Source organism: Aegilops tauschii, chromosome 3, assembly GCF_002575655.3.
Source record: "Aegilops tauschii subsp. strangulata cultivar AL8/78 chromosome 3, Aet v6.0, whole genome shotgun sequence".
NCBI classification, from domain to species: domain Eukaryota; kingdom Viridiplantae; phylum Streptophyta; class Magnoliopsida; order Poales; family Poaceae; genus Aegilops; species Aegilops tauschii.
Window position 1 is genome coordinate 517,599,571 of NC_053037.3, and position 20,276 is coordinate 517,619,846.

Genomic DNA, 20,276 nt, shown 5'->3' on the forward strand with positions numbered 1-20,276 from the left:
TTCCCATTCCTGGCATGAGACCTAAACATGCACCCAAGGACACATGTATAATTTTTTTAGCCATTTTGGTGAACTGGAGCATGTATTTGTAGTTCAGATTTGAATTATGGACATTAAATGCCTAGGAAACTCAGTTAGTGTATAAAAAGGCCAAACGAACCCTGAATAAGTTTAAATTTCAGCACGGATATCCCGTGGTTCCATGTTGCCCGTGGAAGAAAATACAAGGCAAAAAGAGGCAGTGATTACGTTACGCCCACAAGGGGAACATGTTTCCCTATCAGAACCACGAGGCTTCTTTGAGAGAAGCTCCAGTTTTTGTAAGAGGTTTGTAATAAAGCTTGGCCCAAATTGGACAATTTTTTTACCACGACATATATGTGCCATGACGTGACACCATGCCACCTTTGATGACTTTCTGGTGAGTTTAGGATTTATGGGGACTTAAAAACCAAGATTCGAAATGTTTGAGTACGAGCCATGACACCAGTACGGTTGTAATTCGTTCCCATTCCTGGCATGGGACCTAAACATGCACCCAAGGACACATTTATAATTTTTCTAGCCATTTTGGTGAACTGGAGCATGTATTTGTAGTTCATATTTGAATTATGGACATTAAATGCCTAGGAAGATCAATTAGTGTATAAAAAGGCCAAACGAACCCTGAATAAGTTTAAATTTCAGCATGGATATCCTATCGTTCCATGTTGCCCGTAGAAGAAAATACAAGGTGAAAAGAGGCAGTGATTACGTTTCGGCCACAAGGGGGACACGTTTCCCTATCGGAACCACGAGGCTTCTTTGAGAGAAGCTCCGGTTTGTAAGAGGCTTGTAATAAAACTTGCGCCGCAATGGACGAAAAGATATCCTCGACATATAAGTGCGATGTTGTGACACCATGGCAGGTTTCACGATTTTCAGCTTAGTTTTGGATTTACGGGGATTTAAAAACCGAGATTCTTCTCACGAAATGTTTTCAAATAGCACACGGTTCACTCACGAAAGCCGATATTCAATGAAAACTTCGTGAAACCATATTTTAAAGTTTCATAAAAATCTGAAAAATTTGTGGGATGTTAAGAAGGTGATGTTTTATTGCGACACAAAATTTCAAGTTGAAAAACATTACGAGATGTGAGCTATGAAAAAGACAAATTCCGCCCTGAATAGTGACATTACTATTCGGCACTATTCAACACTGATTTTGTCTTTTTCATAGCTCACATCTCTTAATGTGTTTCAACTTGAAATTTTGTGTGCCAATAAAACATCATCCTCTTAACATCCCGCATTTTTTTGAATTTTTTCAAAACTTCAAAACATCTTTTTCTCGTGGTTTTCACCGGTTTCCACCGAATGTTGGTTTCCGTATGATATCCCCCCCCCCCCCGCTAGGCGCGCGATCTGAGTCCTGCGTTCTGACTGGCCAGAACCCAAACCCCACGGATCGTACGTGTGCATCGTTGGATGCTCCCAGATTGAACGGCAACCTTGAGCCCTTTCGACAGCACATGCAGTACATGGGTAAGCACTGTGCGCATGCATCGTGTAGCTCACGCTTCCTTCTCTACTAGTAGGTTTTCATTCAAAACAGGTTACCGTTTCTCGCCACTCCTCTCATCGGGTTCCCGCCTCTTCTCCCAGATATGCATGATGTAGATGTTCGTTTAATTCTTATAGTTCATCTCATCCAAAATCAATTAGTTTTGTAAAAAAAACTATTTTAAGATTCATGGAATTGTGCATTGTAAAGGTAAAAACAAAAAGTGACAATTCATTTAGAAAAAAAAGGTTTGGGCAATTAAGATATGAAAGATTCTAGAGAACAAAGGAGAAGTGCTTGTGTTTTGAGGTTTGTGCATTATGCTTAAGTTCAACCATGGAGTCTTCTAGATTGTACATGTGGTAGAATCTGGTGGAATGTAGATGATATCCAACGGCCAGTAGTGCTCGGATTTGCCATCTCTGTACCGTCGGATTGGCTTCATCCAACGAGCAACTTTCATAGTTATTCGCACACTATATATGTGTATAGATGTATAGATATATATAAATGTGTCCCATGCTAGACAAAATAAAGTTTGAGCGCATGCGTGGGACACCCCCCCCCCCCCGCCGTCGCCTCGAAGTTGGGAAACTGACATCATAGGTATTGAACCAGGCTTGGAGTCGGGTACGGTGTTCGGTTTGTAATGTACTTGGCGTGGCCCATCGAAGTTGTGCATTTGGGATTTAAACACATCATACACCATCGTACCCATACATATTTTCGGGCCGCATGCAGTGTATATGGGGTCTTCTGATCGACCACGTCTCCCTTGTGCGGTTTTTTGTGACGACACTGATATCTGTGGGCTCCCCGAGTGTATATATATCATCCCTTTGACCGATAATGAGGGGTATGTGTTGGCCATGAATGGATTCCTCCTAGTTCATGTTAGGGCCGGTCACCGTCAAATGTCGGTCAACCAAAGCTCGAGCTCATGTGTTGTCAGGATTCCCTCCCAGATGCTCGGATTGCTGGGTTCGACCTACATCAAACCTTGCGTATGTATCTCGTCCTTAACTACCTTGCCTTCATGGTTGTTGTCTGTATCGAGAGGTAGGCACCACATCTAAATTGTACATTATTCTATATTGAAAACACACATCACCCCTTCCCAACGTACATCATTTTGGGCCGCATGCAAGAGGTTCTGATTTTGTGGTCCCTCTTGTGCGATGTTTATGATGGTTCAATCTATTGGCCCAAGCGGTTTATTGACAACAACAACTGTCATTTGACCAAACGAAAGATTCATTGGTCCGTCTTATGGTAGGTCATGGCGACATGCATGTATGACCAAAGTATCGATCATTACATGCATCCACCCCGCTGACACGAAGTGGGAGGTGGTGGACCAAGCATCCTAGCTAGGTACGACATTATGTCATTATATATATCCTAGCTAGGTGGTTGTTAGGGTGCTTTCGGGTTTGCGAGGCAGGTGCCACCAAAGTTATGCATTGTGTATTTAAAGTTTTAAACATACCCAATATTCATACATATATTTGGCCACTTCTAGGTGGTTCTTGACTTCTGGCCCCTCTCATGGATCTTCAATGACGCGCCCAACCGTGGGCCCGCGGGGTCAAAGTTGTGCATTGGAATTTTGAACATCACATACCACCCTTTTCACTCATATATTTGGGCCACATGCTGGTGTGGCTGTCTTTTGACCCTCCCTAATGTTATTTTTTGCTGCAAAGACTCTGATGATCGTCAACGGACACGGGGTATAAAATCCTAACCGTGTGCGATACAAGTGCGATGTGAATCACCACGACCGCGCAAGCGCGAGCAAATTAATATGGAGGTACTGGCTCAACCATGTGTGATGCAAGTGCGCTGAAATCACCACGACCGCGCAAGCGCGAGCAAAGGGTGGAGGTACTGGCTCAACCGTGTGCGATGCAAGTGCGCTGAAATCACCACGACCGCGCAAGCGCGAGCAAAGGGTGGAGGTACTGGCTTAACCGTGTGCGATGCAAGTGCGCTGTAAAACCACCACCTGTGGAAGCTAAAGGCGGGTAAGTTTATTTGAAAATTAGGACGAACCGTGTGCGATGGACCAGCTAGCTAGAAATATAAAAAACAAACTACCCGCCTTGAGCGTTGCAAAAATTGGAGGATCCGCGCCACTTTTCCTCATTATCATACACGCATATTATTATTGGACCATGCGCGATCTTGGGCACTACCGCCCCGCATCAATTCCTTTACCCAAATTTTAGTAGCCGCCGTACTTCAACCGTCGCTCACACTCCTCCAGCACCGCCCCGCATTTGAACCATCGCCCTCCCTCGTCCACCACCATCCCCACCCACCATTACTAAAATTTTCATTAGCCGCGGCGTATCCTCAAACACCCCCCCCCCTCCACAGTCCCCCACCCGCCCCCCTCCCCCCTTTGAACCCTAGCTCACGGCCGCCGCCGGCGCCGCCGCCAACCCTGCCGGTCTGCCCATTCCTCCTAGCTTAGATAATAAAGTTCAGGTTATCCAGCGATTCCCATATCGTCGCCCCACTCCCCAGTTTTTAGATGAGGCCTGCGGTGTCTAACGCCAACGATGCGGTTATATCTCCCACGTGTCGAGGCACGACTTAGAGGCATAACCGCATTGTGGTATTGTCGCAAGAATGGTTATCTTCACACAATCCCATGTAATGAACAAGAATGGGATAACGAGAGTTGGCTTACAATCGCCACTTCACACAATACATAAATATAATTCATACATCATCCAAAATCCACACATAGACCGACTACGGTCAAATCCAAATGAAAATAAGATAACCCCAAATGCTAGATCCCCGATCGTCCCAACTGGGCTCCACTACTGATCATCAGGAAAAGAAACATAGTAACGACCACGTTCCTCATCGAACTCCCACTTGAGCTCGGTTGCGTCATCTGCACTGGCATCGTCGGCACCTGCAACTGTTTTGGTAGAATCTGTGAGTCACGAGGACTCAGCAATCTCACACCCGCGAGATCAAGACTATTTAAGCTTATAGGAAAAAGGATGGTGCCATGAGGTGGAGCTGCAGCAAGCACTAAGCATATGGTGGCTAACATACGCAAATGAGAGCGAGAAGAGAAGCAACGCAACGGTCGCGAAGCTATAAATGATCAAGAAGTGATCCTGAAACTACTTACGTTCATGCATAACTCAAACCGTGTTCACTTCCCGGACTCCGCCGAAAAGAGACCATCACGGCCACACACACGGTTGATGTATTTTAGTTAAGTCAAGTGACAAGTTCTCTACAATCGAACATTAACAAATTCCCATCTGCCTCATAACCGCGGGCACGGCTTTCGAAAGATAATACCCTGCAGGGGTGTCCCAACTTAGCCCATTATAAGCTCTCACGGTCAACGAAGGATAAACCTTCTCCCGAAAAGACCCGATCAGTCTCGGAATCCCGGTCTACAAGACATTTCGACAATGGTAAAACAAGACCAGCAAAGCCGCCCGAATGTGCCGACAAATCCCGATAGGAGCTGCACATATCTCGTTCTCAGGGCACACCGGATGAGCAGTCCGTACAACTAAAACCAGGCCTCAAGTTTCCCCGAGGTGGCGCTGCAAAGGGCTCTAGTTTGGACCAGCACTCAGAGGAACACTGGCCCGGGGATTTAAATAAAGATGACCCTCGAGCTCGCGAAAACCCAAGGGAAAATGCTTAGGTGGCAAATGGTAAAACCAAGGTTGGGCCTTGCTGGAGGAGTTTTATTCAAGGCGAACTGTCAAGGGGGTCCCATAAATCACCCAACCGCGTAAGGAACGCAAACTCAAGGAACATAATACCGGTATGACGGAAACTAGGGCGGCAAGAGTGGAACAAAACACCAGGCATAAGGCCGAGCCTTCCACCCTTTACCAAATATATAGATGCATTAATTAAATAAGAGATATTGTGATATTCCAAAAATATCCATGTTCCAACATGGAACCAACTTCCACTTCACCTGCAACTAGCAACGCTATAAGAAGGGCTGAGCAAAAGCGGTAACTTAGCCAAACAAAGGTTTGCTAGGAAAGGATGGTTAGAGGCTTGACATGGCAATATGGGAGGCATGATATAGCAAGTGGTAGGTAGTGCAGCATAGCAATAGAACGAACAACTAGCAAAGCAAAGATAGAAGTGATTTCGAGGGTATGGTCATCTTGCCTGCAAGGTTCTCAGAGTTGTCGAAAGCTTGATCCTCGTAAGCGTACTCAACAGGTTCCTCGTTCACGAACTCGTCTCCCGGCTCTACCCACAGCAAGAATACAAGCAATGGAACCACAATCAATCACGGGAAATGCACAAGCAACATGACGCAAAACATGCATGATATGCGGGATATGATATGCGATGCATATGCGTGCTCCGGAAGAAAAAGAATGAACAAGGAAGTAACTTGGAAAACCAAGTATGCCACTGGAAATATGAGATGATTTCGGTCGAAATCGATATAAAGATCACCGGAAACGGATGCACGGTTTGCAAATGGCAAGCAAAACAAGAATGACACGATTCTGCGATTAACAGAATGATAGCACTTAAAATACCTCAAGTAACTATGCTACAGCACCCCAACATAGCAATGAAGCATATGGCAGTAATCTACAGGAGATGCTTGACAAAAGATGAACACTGAGCTACGGCTAGATCACACCATAACAGGTTCAAACAAGCATGGCAAAAATGCAAAAGATAACAGTTTCACAGACTTTATGAAATTACTGGACATGGCAGAAACAGCATCAGGTAGCAATGTTCAGAGCAAGCAATCAACAAGCTACAGGAACTTAACATAGCAAAACAAGGCATGGCATGAATCTACTAAATGCAAAGAACAAAAGTCCTTTACTGACCATGAGCCAAAAAGGATCAGAAGATATGATGGCACTCATGTAAACATAGCAAGTTTCGTTAACAGGTTTCAGACTTAGCAGAAAACAGAGCATGGCATTAACAGCATTATGAAGGCATCTTGCTGAGCTTGATTCACTCATCACAAAGCAATGCATGACAAAACAAGCATACCTACAGTAAGATGGCATGTTTAAGAAGCTATCCATGGCAAGAGCAAGATTAAGACATGCTATGGCACTATAATTGCAAACAGGGGCATGGATGGATAGAGCACAATTATATCTACAAAACATCCTTACTGAACATGCCCAAAAGAAGCATGGATCTCTCTGTAGACACATGGATACATGGCAACAAAATAACAGCAGTTACAGACTTGGCAAAATTCCAAGTTCCTGAAAACAGAAACATCACGAAGCCTAGTTTGCATGCTTGTGCTAGTCACCACATAGATCACAAAAATACATGGCATACACCTCTGTAAAGATGGCATGGCATAGATCAAAACACCTGTAGAGCTCATGCTCATAAGATGCATACATCAATTGCAACAAAAATAACAAATCACCAAGTTCTGATAAATAACAGCAGTAAACATCACATAGCACTCTTGCATCAGAGATTTGGGCATCAAGATGAACTCAAACGAGCATGGCACAATGGAACAAAATGAAGAGCATCTCGAGATGAACATTTTGATAAATCATGCGCGCAAAACGGAGCAGTATGAAAAGAGTTATAATGCAATGAACATGGCAACAGAATGATAAAGTTTGGGGACTTGGGAAAATTCGAGAAGGGGGAAAAAGTCAACCTCCGGACAGATCTGGATCGAGCCGGCTCGAGGCTCGCCGGGACTCGCCGGAGAAGGAGGGGAAGAGGGCGGTCGAAGGCGGAGGAGCTCGCCGGGGTCGGGGCCGGCCGGAGTTGCGGGGACGAGGGCGGAGGAGCACGGGGCCGCCGGGGCCGGCGACGTCCTCGGCGTCGGGGAGGAGAGGCGGCGGCCGGAGCGGCGGGCGGCGGCGGACGGCGGCGCCGGCGTGGAGGCACGGCCGGCCGGGCGCGGGAGGCGGTGTCCACCGCGCGGGCGGCGCTGGAGACAGGCGGCGGGCGAGGCGCACGGGCTCAGGGGCCGGCCGTGGGCCTCGCGGGCCTGCGGGCGGCGGCGGACGGCGGCTGCCACGTGGCGGGCGGCGATTGGACGAGGGCGGCGGCAGGATTTTTGTTCGGCGCGGACCGGACGTGTCCGGCAGCGCACGGAGGACGAAGGCTAGGGTTAGGGTGGATTTGATCCGAAATTTTCGGGGAAGGGGTGTTTATATAGGTAGAGGGAGCTAGGAGACTCCAAATGGAGTGCGGTTTTCGCCCACACGATCATGATCGAACGACCGAGAGCATGGAGGTGACTTAGATGGGTTGTTGGGCTGTTTGGAGGGGGGATTTACTGCAACACACAAAAGGGCTTTGCGGTTACCCGGTTAACTGTTGGAGCATCAAAGGACCTCCAAATGGAACGAAACTTGACAGGTGGTCTACCGGTGGTATACCAAGGCCACTTGACAAACCTCGGTCCATTCCGAGAACATTTAACACCCGCTCACGAAAGGAAACAGGAGGGATGCGCCGGTGCATGTGGGAGTGCCGGATTGCAAAACGGACAACAGGAAAAATGCTCGGATGCATGAGACGAACACGTATGCAAATGAGATGCACATGATGACATGATATGAGATGCATGACATGAACAAAATGCAAAACGAAAAATAAAACCCGACCACGGAGGGGATATCATAACACATAGCCGAAAATGGCAAGAGTTGGAGTTACAAATATGGAAAGTTACATCCAGGGTGTTACAACACTCCACCATTACGAGAGGATCTCGTCCCGAGATCTAGGACTGAAAGAACTTCGGATATTCGGAACGGAGGTGGTCCTCGCGCTCCCAGGTGGCTTCTCGGTCGGAATGGTGCGACATATGCCAACGGATGGCTTATCTGTGTGGGAGCCAATAAAACGTCGTCGGTGCCTGGAAAAGGGATGAGGCGAAGACATGCACGCCGGCGGATCTTACCCAGGTTCGGGGCTCTCCGAGGAGATAACACCCCTAGTCCTGCTCTGCGGGGTCTCCGCATGATCACTAGATCAGGAAAGGTAGCTACAATCGCTCCTAGAGCTGTTTTGGGGTTCAAGGGAGAAGAAGAACAAGGCTAGCTCTATCTTCTCTCTATCTATGGTGTGTGTGCTATGCTTAGAAGCCAACTCTATGATCAGAGGCCAACCCTACGATCAGAGGCCAACCCTTTGCATGGGTGCTCCGGGGGGTTTATATAGGCCTACCCCCTGGGGGTACAATGGTAATCCGACTGGGCTCTGGTCCCAGCCGTCAGTGTCTATGCTCGCCGGCTTCTCCGCCGGCTGCTGGGTCCCGCCGGCTGGTGGGTCCCGCCGGCTGCCGGCTTCTTGGTCGACAGGCCGGCCCCATCGCCTAGGGTCTTGTCGGTGGCTGCTTACTGTAGCCTCGCCTCTGGTGACGAGGGCTTTGTCGAGGTAAGCGTGGCTACAGTGGGCCGCCTCGGGGGCTCTCACTGTAGCCTTACCTCGTCCCTTCTCCTTAATGGGGCTCCTGCGTCGAGGAAGGGGGTAGCCGGCTTCTGGGGGCCGGCTACGCCCTTGGCCGACTGGGAAAGGCCGAGCCCCCTTCAAGCCTCTCTCTGGCTGAAGGGGCCCGCCGCCCGTGGGCCGTACGGGAGTCTGTCGTGGATGACGTCGAGGCTAGCATGGCTACAGTGCCGAGCCGCACGGGAGACGGCCGTCCCGTACGGCCTCCTGTAGCCATGCCCGCCTCGGGCTTCGGGGGAAGTGGGCCGCACTATGGCCACACCCCGTCTTGTCGCCGTTATGTGGGAACAGCTTTGGTGGTTGTGGTCTCGGCCGGCTTCTAGGAGTCGGCATTCTTCTTGGCCGGCTTCTTGGAGTCGGCCACCCCGTAGTCGTCCTGGGGAGGGGTTGCTTGAGGCTGGGTCGCCTTCCGGGAGTCGGCTTCAGAGGTAGCCGGTCAGGGAAGGCGGCCCAAATGTTTGGAGTGCTTGAAGGCCCAAAGGCCTGATAATTTTTCTAAAGAGCCAAGGGTAGTCGGTTAGGCTACCCGTGGCCATTTACTCCGACAGACATGGTCTCCGATCTCGAAAGCCAAGTCACGGTGCTTACTATCATAGTAACTCTTCTGGCGCGATTGCGCGGCTTTGAGATTTTCACGGATGACTTTACACATTTCTTTAGCCTCTGTGATTAAGTCGTTGCCAAGAAGTTGGCGTTCAGCAGTCTCTGACCAATTGAGAGGAGTACGCCCACGCTGCGGTTATATCTCCCACGTGTCGAGGCACGACTTAGAGGCATAACCGCATTGTGGTATTGTCGCAAGAAGAGTTATCTTCACACAATCCCATGTAATGAACAAGAATGGGATAACGAGAGTTGGCTTACAATCGCCACTTCACACAATACATAAATATAATTCATACATCATCCAAAATCCACACATAGACCGACTACGGTCAAATCCAAATGAAAATAAGATAACCCCAAATGCTAGATCCCCGATCGTCCCAACTGGGCTCCACTACTGATCATCGGGAAAAGAAACATAGTAACGACCACGTTCCTCATCGAACTCCCACTTGAGCTCGGTTGCGTCATCTGCACTGGCATCGTCGGCACCTGCAACTGTTTTGGTAGAATCTGTGAGTCACGAGGACTCAGCAATCTCACACCCGCGAGATCAAGACTATTTAAGCTTATAGGAAAAAGGATGGTGCCATGAGGTGGAGCTGCAGCAAGCACTAAGCATATGGTGGCTAACATACGCAAATGAGAGCGAGAAGAGAAGCAACGCAACGGTCGCGAAGCTAGAAATGATCAAGAAGTGATCCTGAAACTACTTACGTTCATGCATAACTCAAACCGTGTTCACTTCCCGGACTCCGCCGAAAAGAGACCATCACGGCCACACACACGGTTGATGTATTTTAGTTAAGTCAAGTGACAAGTTCTCCACAACCGGACATTAACAAATTCCCATCTGCCTCATAACCGCGGGCACGGCTTTCGAAAGATAATACCCTGCAGGGGTGTCCCAACTTAGCCCATTATAAGCTCTCACGGTCAACGAAGGATAAACCTTCTCCCGGGAAGACCCGATCAGTCTCGGAATCCCGGTCTACAAGACATTTCGACAATGGTAAAACAAGACCAACAAAGCCGCCCGAATGTGCCGACAAATCCCGATAGGAGCTGCACATATTTCGTTCTCAGGGCACACCGGATGAGCAGTCCGTACAACTAAAACCAGGCCTCAAGTTTCCCCGAGGTGGCGCTGCAAAGGGCTCTAGTTTGGACCAGCACTCAGAGGAACACTGGCCCGGGGGTTTAAATAAAGATGACCCTCGGTCTCGCGAAAACCCAAGGGAAAAAGGCTTAGGTGGCAAATGATAAAACCAAGGTTGGGCTTTGCTGGAGGAGTTTTATTCAAGGCGAACTGTCAAGGGGGTCCCATAAATCACCCAACCGCGTAAGGAACGCAAACTCAAGGAACATAATACCGGTATGACGGAAACTAGGGCGGCAAGAGTGGAACAAAACACCAGGCATAAGGCCGAGCCTTCCACCCTTTACCAAATATATAGATGCATTAATTAAATAAGAGATATTGTGATATTCCAAAAATATACATGTTCCAACATGGAACCAACTTCCACTTCACCTGCAACTAGCAACGCTATAAGAAGGGCTGAGCTAAAGCGGTAACTTAGCCAAACAAAGGTTTGCTAGGAAAGGATGGTTAGAGGCTTGACATGGCAATATGGGAGGCATGATATAGCAAGTGGTAGGTAGCGCAGCATAGCAATAGAACGAACAACTAGCAAAGCAAAGATAGAAGTGATTTCGAGGGTATGGTCATCTTGCCTGCAAGGTTCTCAGAGTTGTCGAAAGCTTGATCCTCGTAAGCGTACTCAACAGGTTCCTCGTTCATGAACTCGTCTCCCGGCTCTACCCACAGCAAGAATACAAGCAATGGAACCACAATCAATCACGGGAAATGCACAAGCAACATGACGCAAAACATGCATGATATGCGGGATATGATATGCGATGCATATGCGTGCTCCGGAAGAAAAAGAATAAACAAAGCAGTAACTTGGCAAACCAAGTATGCCACTGGAAATATGAGATGATTTCGGTCGAAATCGATATAAAGATCACCGGAAACGGATGCACGGTTTGCAAATGGCAAGCAAAACAAGAATGACACGATTCTGCGATTAACAGCATGATAGCACTTAAAATACCTCAAGTAACTATGCTACAGCACGCCAACATAGCAATGAAGCATATGGCAGTAATCTACAGGAGATGCTTGACAAAAGATGAATACTGAGCTACGGCTAGATCACACCATAACAGGTTCAAACAAGCATGGCAAAAATGCAAAAGATAACAGTTTCACAGACTTTATGAAATTACTGGACATGGCAGAAACAGCATCAGGTAGCAATGTTCAGAGCAAGCAATCAACAAGCTACAGGAACTTAACATAGCAAAACAAGGCATGGCATGAATCTACTAAATGCAAAGAACAAAAGTCCCTTACTGACCATGAGCCAAAAAGGATCAGAAGATATGATGGCACTCATGTAAACATAGCAAGTTTCGTTAACAGGTTTCAGACTTAGCAGAAAACAGAGCATGGCATTAACAGCATTATGAAGGCATCTTGGTGAGCTTGATTCACTCATCACAAAGCAATGCATGACAAAACAAGCATACCTACAGTAAGATGGCATGTTTAAGAAGCTATCCATGGCAAGAGCAAGATTAAGACATGCTATGGCACTATAATTGCAAACAGGGGCATGGATGGATAGAGCACAACTATATCTACAAAACATCCTTACTGAACATGCCCAAAAGAAGCATGGATCTCTCCGTAGACACATGGATACATGGCAACAAAATAACAGCAGTCACAGACTTAGCAAAATTCCAAGTTCCTGAAAACAGAAACATCACGAAGCCTAGTTTGCATGCTTGTGCTAGTCACCACATAGATCACAAAAATACATGGCATACACCTCTGTAAAGATGGCATGGCATAGATCAAAACACCTGTAGAGCTCATGCTCATAAGATGCATACATCAATTGCAACAAAAATAACAAATCACCAAGTTCTGATAAATAACAGTAGTAAACATCACATAGCACTATTGCATGAGAGATTTGGGCATCAAGATGAACTCAAACGAGTATGGCACAATGGAATAAAATGAAGAGCATCTCGAGACGAACATTTTGATACATCATGTGCGCAAAACGGAGCAGTATGCAAAGATTTATGATGCAATGAACATGGCAACAGAATGATAAAGTTTGGGGACTTCGGAAAATTCGAGAAGGGGGAAAAGTCAACCTCCGGACAGATCTGGATCGGGCCGCCTCGAGGCTCGCCGGGACTCGCCGGAGAAGGAGGGGAAGAGGGCGGCCGGAGGCGGAGGAGCTCGCCGGGGTCGGGGCCGGCCGGAGTTGCGGGGACGAGGGCGGAGGAGCATGGGGCCGCGGGGGCCGGCGACGTCCTCGGCGTCGGGGAGGAGAGGCGGCGGCCGGAGCGGCGGGCGGCGGCGGACGGCGGCGCCGGCGTGGAGGCGCGGGCGGCCGGGCGCGGGAGGCGGCGTCCACCGCGCGGGCGGCGCTGGAGACGGGCGGCGGGGGAAGCGCACGGGCTCGGGGGCCGTGGGCCTGCGGGCGGCGGCGGACGGCGGCTGCCACGTGGCGGGCGGCGATTGGATGAGGGCGGCGGCGGGATTTTTGTCCGGCGCGGATCGGACGTGTCCGGCGGCGCACGGAGGACGAAGGCTAGGGTTAGGGTGGATTTGATCCGAAATTTTCGGGGAAGGGGTGTTTATATAGGTAGAGGGAGCTAGGAGACTCCAAATGGAGTGCGGTTTTCACCCACACGATCGTGATCGAACGACCGAGAGCATGGAGGTGACTTAGATGGGTTGTTCGGCTGTTTGGAGGGGGGTTGCTGCAACACACAAAAGGGCTTTGCGGTTACCCGGTTAACCGTTGGAGCATCAAACGACCTCCAAATTGAACGAAACTTGACAGGTGGTCTACCGGTGGTATACCAAGGCCACTTGACAAACCTCGGTCCATTCCGAGAACGTTTAACACCCGCTCAAGAAAGGAAACAGGAGGGATGCGCCGGTGCATGTGGGAGTGCCGGATTGCAAAACGGACAACGAAAATGCTCGGATGCATGAGACGAACACGTATGCAAATGAGATGCACATGATGACATGATATGAGATGCATGACATGAACAAAATGCAAAACGAAAAACAAAACCCGACCACGGAGGGAATATCATAACACATAGCCGAAAATGGCAAGAGTTGGAGTTACAAATATGGAAAGTTACATCCGGGGTGTTACACGGTGTCCCTCCCCGCCAGATCCACATCCCCTGCTCCAGAATGTCGCGGCCTAAGCTCGACCACGTATCCCGGGGAGCCCGACGAGCGTTCGGCCAAGAAGAGATTTATCATGGCCTCTCCGGCGGATGTTGGCGAGGTGGCCGCCGTTCGCCCCGACCTGTCGATCCCGGAGCAACACGTCACCGCGGAAGCCGGCGAAGACGCTCACTACGTTGCCATGCCGAAGGCTTCATGTCAGCGGGCTAGTGTATTACTGTAACTCGGGAAAGCTGGCTACGACATCAAGCTCGTCCACACCGACGGCTTCACGCGGGCCATGTCACAGGTTAAGTGGTCCATCCCCAACCCCTCTGGTTCAACCACCGTCGATCTCTTCGACGGCCCTGCCGCTGATCTCCTCCGCCAACCGGTCAAGGATTTGCGAGCTTTATACGCCATCGAGCCCATTTTGTCACTTCTGAAGGACATGTTCTACGGCGGCGGCTTGGGATCCTCAATTGCCAAGTCAGATCTCATCGACCACGACCAGGAGGAGGGCACCCACGAAGGTTCTTCCAAGGTGAAACAGCCCATCTGTGACATTAGAGAGTGCACCATGGGTCTGTGCTCTTCCAACTGGAAGGATCCCGTCCATGAAATGTGAGGCAACATTCTATCAGCAAATATTACCTTTTCTAGCTTGCCAACCCGTACCCTTTGTTGAAGTAGCATTTGCCGTGCGGTGTTTTAACTGTGCCGTGTTTAATTATTTCAGTTATGCAAAAATGTATTGTTCAATAGGTCTATGTGATGTTTAAGTATGAATTGTCCACTTTAGTTTCACGAATGGCTATATTTGGTTGTTTATAGTGAGTAGATGCCTTGTTTATCTGTATTTGGTTGTTAGGTTGGTTCGAGTGAGCATTTTTTCAGTTACCGAGCAGATGCCTTGTTTATCTGTATTTGATTCTTAGTTTGGTTGCAGTGAGTATTTGTCCAGTTATCAAGCAGATGCCTTGTTTATCTGTATTTAGTTGTTAGGTTGCTTTTTTTAGCATTTGTCCAGTAATCAAGCAGATGCGTTGTTTATCTGTATTTGGTTGTTAGGTTGCTTTTTTTAGCATTTCTCCAGTTATCAAGCAGATGCCTTGTTTATCTTTATCTGCTTGTTAGGTTGGTTGCAGTGAGCATTTGTCCAGTTTTCAAGCATATGCCCTGTTTATCTGTATTTGCTTGTTAGGTTGGTTGCAGTGAGACTCTATCCAGTTTTCAATGGCTATACTTGGTTGTTATACTGGTCATTTATGCCTTGTTTATTTCAGTCATTCACAATGTGTGGTTCATTATGTGCAAGTCGGAACTGTGCCACTCGACTACATCAATACCAGTTTGAACGGCTATATTTGGTTCCAGTTATTCCTGGTGTAGTTAACAAATGCCCTTTATTTCAGTTTTACACATTTATCCAGTGTGATGTTTAAGCATTACCTACGTTCTATTCATTTTCAACAATACCAGTTTGAATTGCAATATTTGATGGCTGTTAAGCCTGCTGTCGGTAATATTGCCTTCCATTTTATATCTGCTTTAACAGCATGCTGAAACCAACACATTCAAGCTATCATTTGGAGATGATGTTGTTTACCTTTGCTATATTTGTTTGATGTTAAGATTGTTGTACTTATCATGCCTTTCCACTACTTATGCAGGACAACAACGGGAGTGGCCACCATTTTCCGCCGAGGTTAGCTTCATCCCTCGGCTTGTACTCCCCCCGTCATTCCATAATGTAGTGCATATAGATCCAGGCCTGGACACTAGTTAGCTTCTAATATTGACTTGTTGCTTGTAGGTACATATGCCCTTGGCAAGGATCCACGCATCGACCCTTTTTGCGTATGGGGCAATGAGATATTGATGAACAAGCATCAAGTGAGGAAACTGATAAGGATTATTAGTAAAAATATACGAATGGTGGCAAGCAAATTATTTGTTTATGCTCTATCCAACACAACAGTGAGTTGTAGGATGGTAACTACAAACTCTGCAGCCTTCTATTTTTACTGCTCATAATGAGTTGTTAGACAACAATGTCTGAATCTTTTTCATTCCTAGTGGTTCCCGAAGCAGTTCACTCAAGATTACCTCGCAAAGTATATGATTGGTGGACACGCAATGAAGGTTAAAGTATTTCATCCAGACTACAATCAGCATCGAGAAGTCCTAATGAAGACAATGAAGGATGGACGGGCAGCCATCACAAGGGGTTGGCCTAGAGTCGTGCACGCCTTACGCATGGAGGAGGGCACAATATGGGCATTCTGCTTCACCTTCTCCGGCAACCAGAATGTCTTTCGCCTCTCTCTTTACAGTCTTTAGTACAACTGTGGTTCATCATTATTTACTTGGTGCTTCTGTAGTTCTTCAGTATATGTACTTGTGCATTGAATTATGGATTCGCGGTTGAACCTATATTTGTAATAAACATGGTTGGATATGAAATAAGTGATTGCCTACTTTCAAATTCATAACATGTGATTTTTAAATTAGGGATTAATTGGATTAATTAGTGATTAAATAGGGATTACACTGCACACAGTTTGCGAAAGCGAAACGTCTGCGATATACGTGGAGATCAGAAACGTTTCTACGATCCACTACGTGTGCGATCAATCTCCACTGCACATACGACTTTCTCTTGAAAACTGTTTGCGTTAGGCCACCTTACGCAAACGTTTATCACACAAAAAGTGTGTGTGATGGACAGCCTTTGCCACACAGTTTCTTTCTACGCACCGTGTGTGACGCATTCAATAATGCAAACGATAAAATTATTAATCATGTGCAATGGCAACGCTATCATAAACGATTTAACGGGAAAAATTGTGTGTGATGTACCTGTGAACGGAAACGTTTTCCTTGGAGCGACTGTGTGGGATGTGCATACGAACGGAAACGTTTAGCGGGGACTGACTGTGTCGGATGTACTTGCGACCGGAAATAATTTTGTCGTATAATTGTATTTTTTATCTGTACTGTATGTATTTCTGTATTTGAGCGCTCGCCGGTCGCACACGACCTCATTTTGCCGAACGTGTGTGCCAGGAGGGCATATCCCCGACGGTTTTTGGGTCGTGTGGGAAGGACCTCTCTATCGCTCACACTCACTTGGAGACGGTTCCAAATGCCGTCGCGGAAAGGGGTTTTAAACTGTTTATTTAGGACCGACGCGCACCAGTGATTCATGATTCCATGTATCTCATCTATCATTAATTATGACATCAATCTCGCCTGCTAACACAAGCTAATGTTCATATACATCAGTCAAAACAAGTAACAAACAAGCCAACCAATTGTACAGAGCCAACATAGCACCAAAACAAGCCAGTCAACATGGCAATGCATAGGAACACTCTCGAGAGGCCCATAATGGCAGGCCCCAACCACTAGTGTGTATCAAACTTCACATGCATGTTACTTTTGGTTGCTTCGCGATAGGCATTGGTGTTTCATTCATTTTTTCCTCTCGCAACCAACACTAATTAAACCCTCTAGTTGCATTTTTTTGGCGGGAAAAACATGTGATCTATTCTTCAACTGTCAAGGCAGTACAAAGAACACTAAAGGTAACATAGGTTACATCCAGGTCCGTAGACCAAGTAGCAACGACTATAAACAGTGGAGCGAGCCAAAGGCGTGCCACCGTCATTGCCTCTCCCTCGCCTGAGCCAGGCAAACCTTGTTGTAGTCCAAGAAGTCCTCGTGCTAAGGTCCCGCAAGACTAACACACTAGAACAAAAAAAGTCGTAGATGAAGATAAGCATATATCAAAATGATCCAATCTATTGATGCATGAACACAAATCATATATAAGCGGATCCACCGGAGACAAACACCAATCAAATCTCGCGAGATCCGCCTGTGACACACCTTCACATGCCCTTCGACGATACTAGACACACCACCAGGACATGGGTTAGGCGGGGAGAACTTTATTCCATCTTCAGAAAGTTGTTGCCGCCTTACCATTCTGAGCAGGACATAAACACTAACAAAACTGAAAAAACTAAAAACAATGCCCTCATGTCGACAAAGGTTCCGATGGGAGGCAGAGGAAACCCTAATTTCCTGGGTGCTCACGAGCAAAGGAGTACGTGCTACTTTTGCTCCGAGCCCTCTCTAGTTCCATCTCACCATGCCTTCCATGCTTACATACCCAAAGACGCGTCATAAGAAAATAATATAACGAATTCTATCAATTTTTGGTTCTCAATGAGGAAATAGCCAATGCACGAAGTAGATGGATGAGCATGCAAGATGTAGTAATACATGGAGAATCACTTAATTATGTTCTTAGTTAGAGTGATTTTCGAGATGATCTTAATAAATCGAGTATTACACAAACTCAAATTCTTCCCTTTACTAATAATTGTGTGCGTGCAAAGCACGTTAATACGAGGCAAGAAATTAATTGTATTGCGCATTAATATTAGGCAATATACAAATTGCATGATAATATTAGGAAGAATATAATTACTTGGTTAATAGTGCCATTGATATTAGGAAAGATATTAACTAGTGGAGGGTGCTAAATATTTTTAGTGCTAAACATGTTTAATGCTAAACACCGGAGCGATGTAGACCGTTGGATAGATGTGTTTGAATGTGAGCACTGATGGAGCTTGAGATGAAATCATGGGGGGCATGGGATGAATGGGGGGACAAACAAGATTGCCTTAGGCTAACTTTAGTCGAAAGTTAGACCAAATGTTAAGGCATATGTGCATGTTTTCCTATGAGCTGGGGGGGCATGGCCAGGTTGGCCCCCAAGAAGCTCCGCCTCCGCCATTCAATGTGAGATTTGTTGGATTTCCATAATTAATTCTTTTTATATTGGCATATATGAAAATCCTACAAACACTCACAAGTACAAACTCGCATGTTATCCCTCACGCAGTAAGGAGATAGAAGCGTTAATGGATTTGGGGTCACACAAAATCGCATATTTACAGTTAGATAGATGGGAATTTCGAATGGAATGCAACAATGAGTCAATGGTAATATTTCGAGCTAAAAAACAATGGTAATATTTGGCTCGCGTGGTTTGTTTTAGCAGGAAACTGACGATGGATTTTATTTTGGATGACCTGCGTGAGAGCTGCCACGTGGGTCAAGCCACAAAGTGTTTTAAGATGACAAAAGAGGTGAGCTTTTATCTGGAAATGTTTAGCAACGTGCCAATTCTTGTCAATATGATCCAATCTCTACTATTAAAAGGAAGTATGCAGTCGCGATGGTATGTTGTGGTTTGATTGGTTTTGTACTTTTTTGTTTTAACATTAATTATGGAGAGTATAATTCTTCGGACGGAAGGAACAAATTGATTATGAAAAAAATATCATTCTGAGAACGTGAGGATCATATTAATCATAGGAAGTATCATCAAACATTGGACAGGAAGACCATGTTAACTATGAAGAATATTATCATTTGGACGGGAGGACCACATTACTTATGAAAGGTATCATCTTTTGAAAGGGAGAAAGACGTTAATTATGGAAAGTGTCATTGAGCGTTTGAGGTGATGATCACTAGAATATGTATGACCCCATTGCAAGGCAAGAGTAATTAGTTACTTTACCCATGATATGCGACAAAGTCAGGGTACCGCCTGGCAAGGGTAAAAGTAGAACTAGGAGATACCAGACTAATGGGTCATGCTTTGCGGGCCAGCCTAGAAGCGTGTGTCTGGCATGTCACGTGCCCGGTCCGACACATGGCTAAACTGGTCGTGTTAGGCCCACGACACTCCTAGGGCCGTGTCTGGACCTCGAGGCAAGGCCCATGTGCGAGACTCCACGACCCTTTTTAGGGAGCTCCTAAGTGGTGCCTTAAGCGCAACTACGAGGAACGGGCGCTCATGCGACCCTGCTCGTGGGCTTGGCCCATGAAAGGCGAGCGCTTGATTGCTTCACCGGTTACCCCTTGTCACTCAAGCGTAGTATGACCGGTCATGGTTGACCAGTTCGACCATTGACTTAAAAAAAAGATTCTTCTAAAAAATAAAAGCATGGAAAAAATTCAAAAATACGTGATTCAAAAATGTTCATGGATTTCAAATATCAAAGGTAGTTAACAAATTTGAAAAAATCATCGATTTTGAAAAAAAAATCATTGAACTGGAAAAAAAGTTGATCACTTTTTTTAAAGTTCACTAATTTGTAAAAAGACATCAAATCAGGAAAAAGTTCATCAAATTAAAAAAAAAGGTGCGCCTAAAAGGGTGTGCGCCTATTTGCGTAAACTGAAAAGACGGACGCCTTAAGCGTCGTTTAGGAACTGCCCCCTTTTCATTACTTTTTCTATTTATTTTAATTTTTTGAACAACCC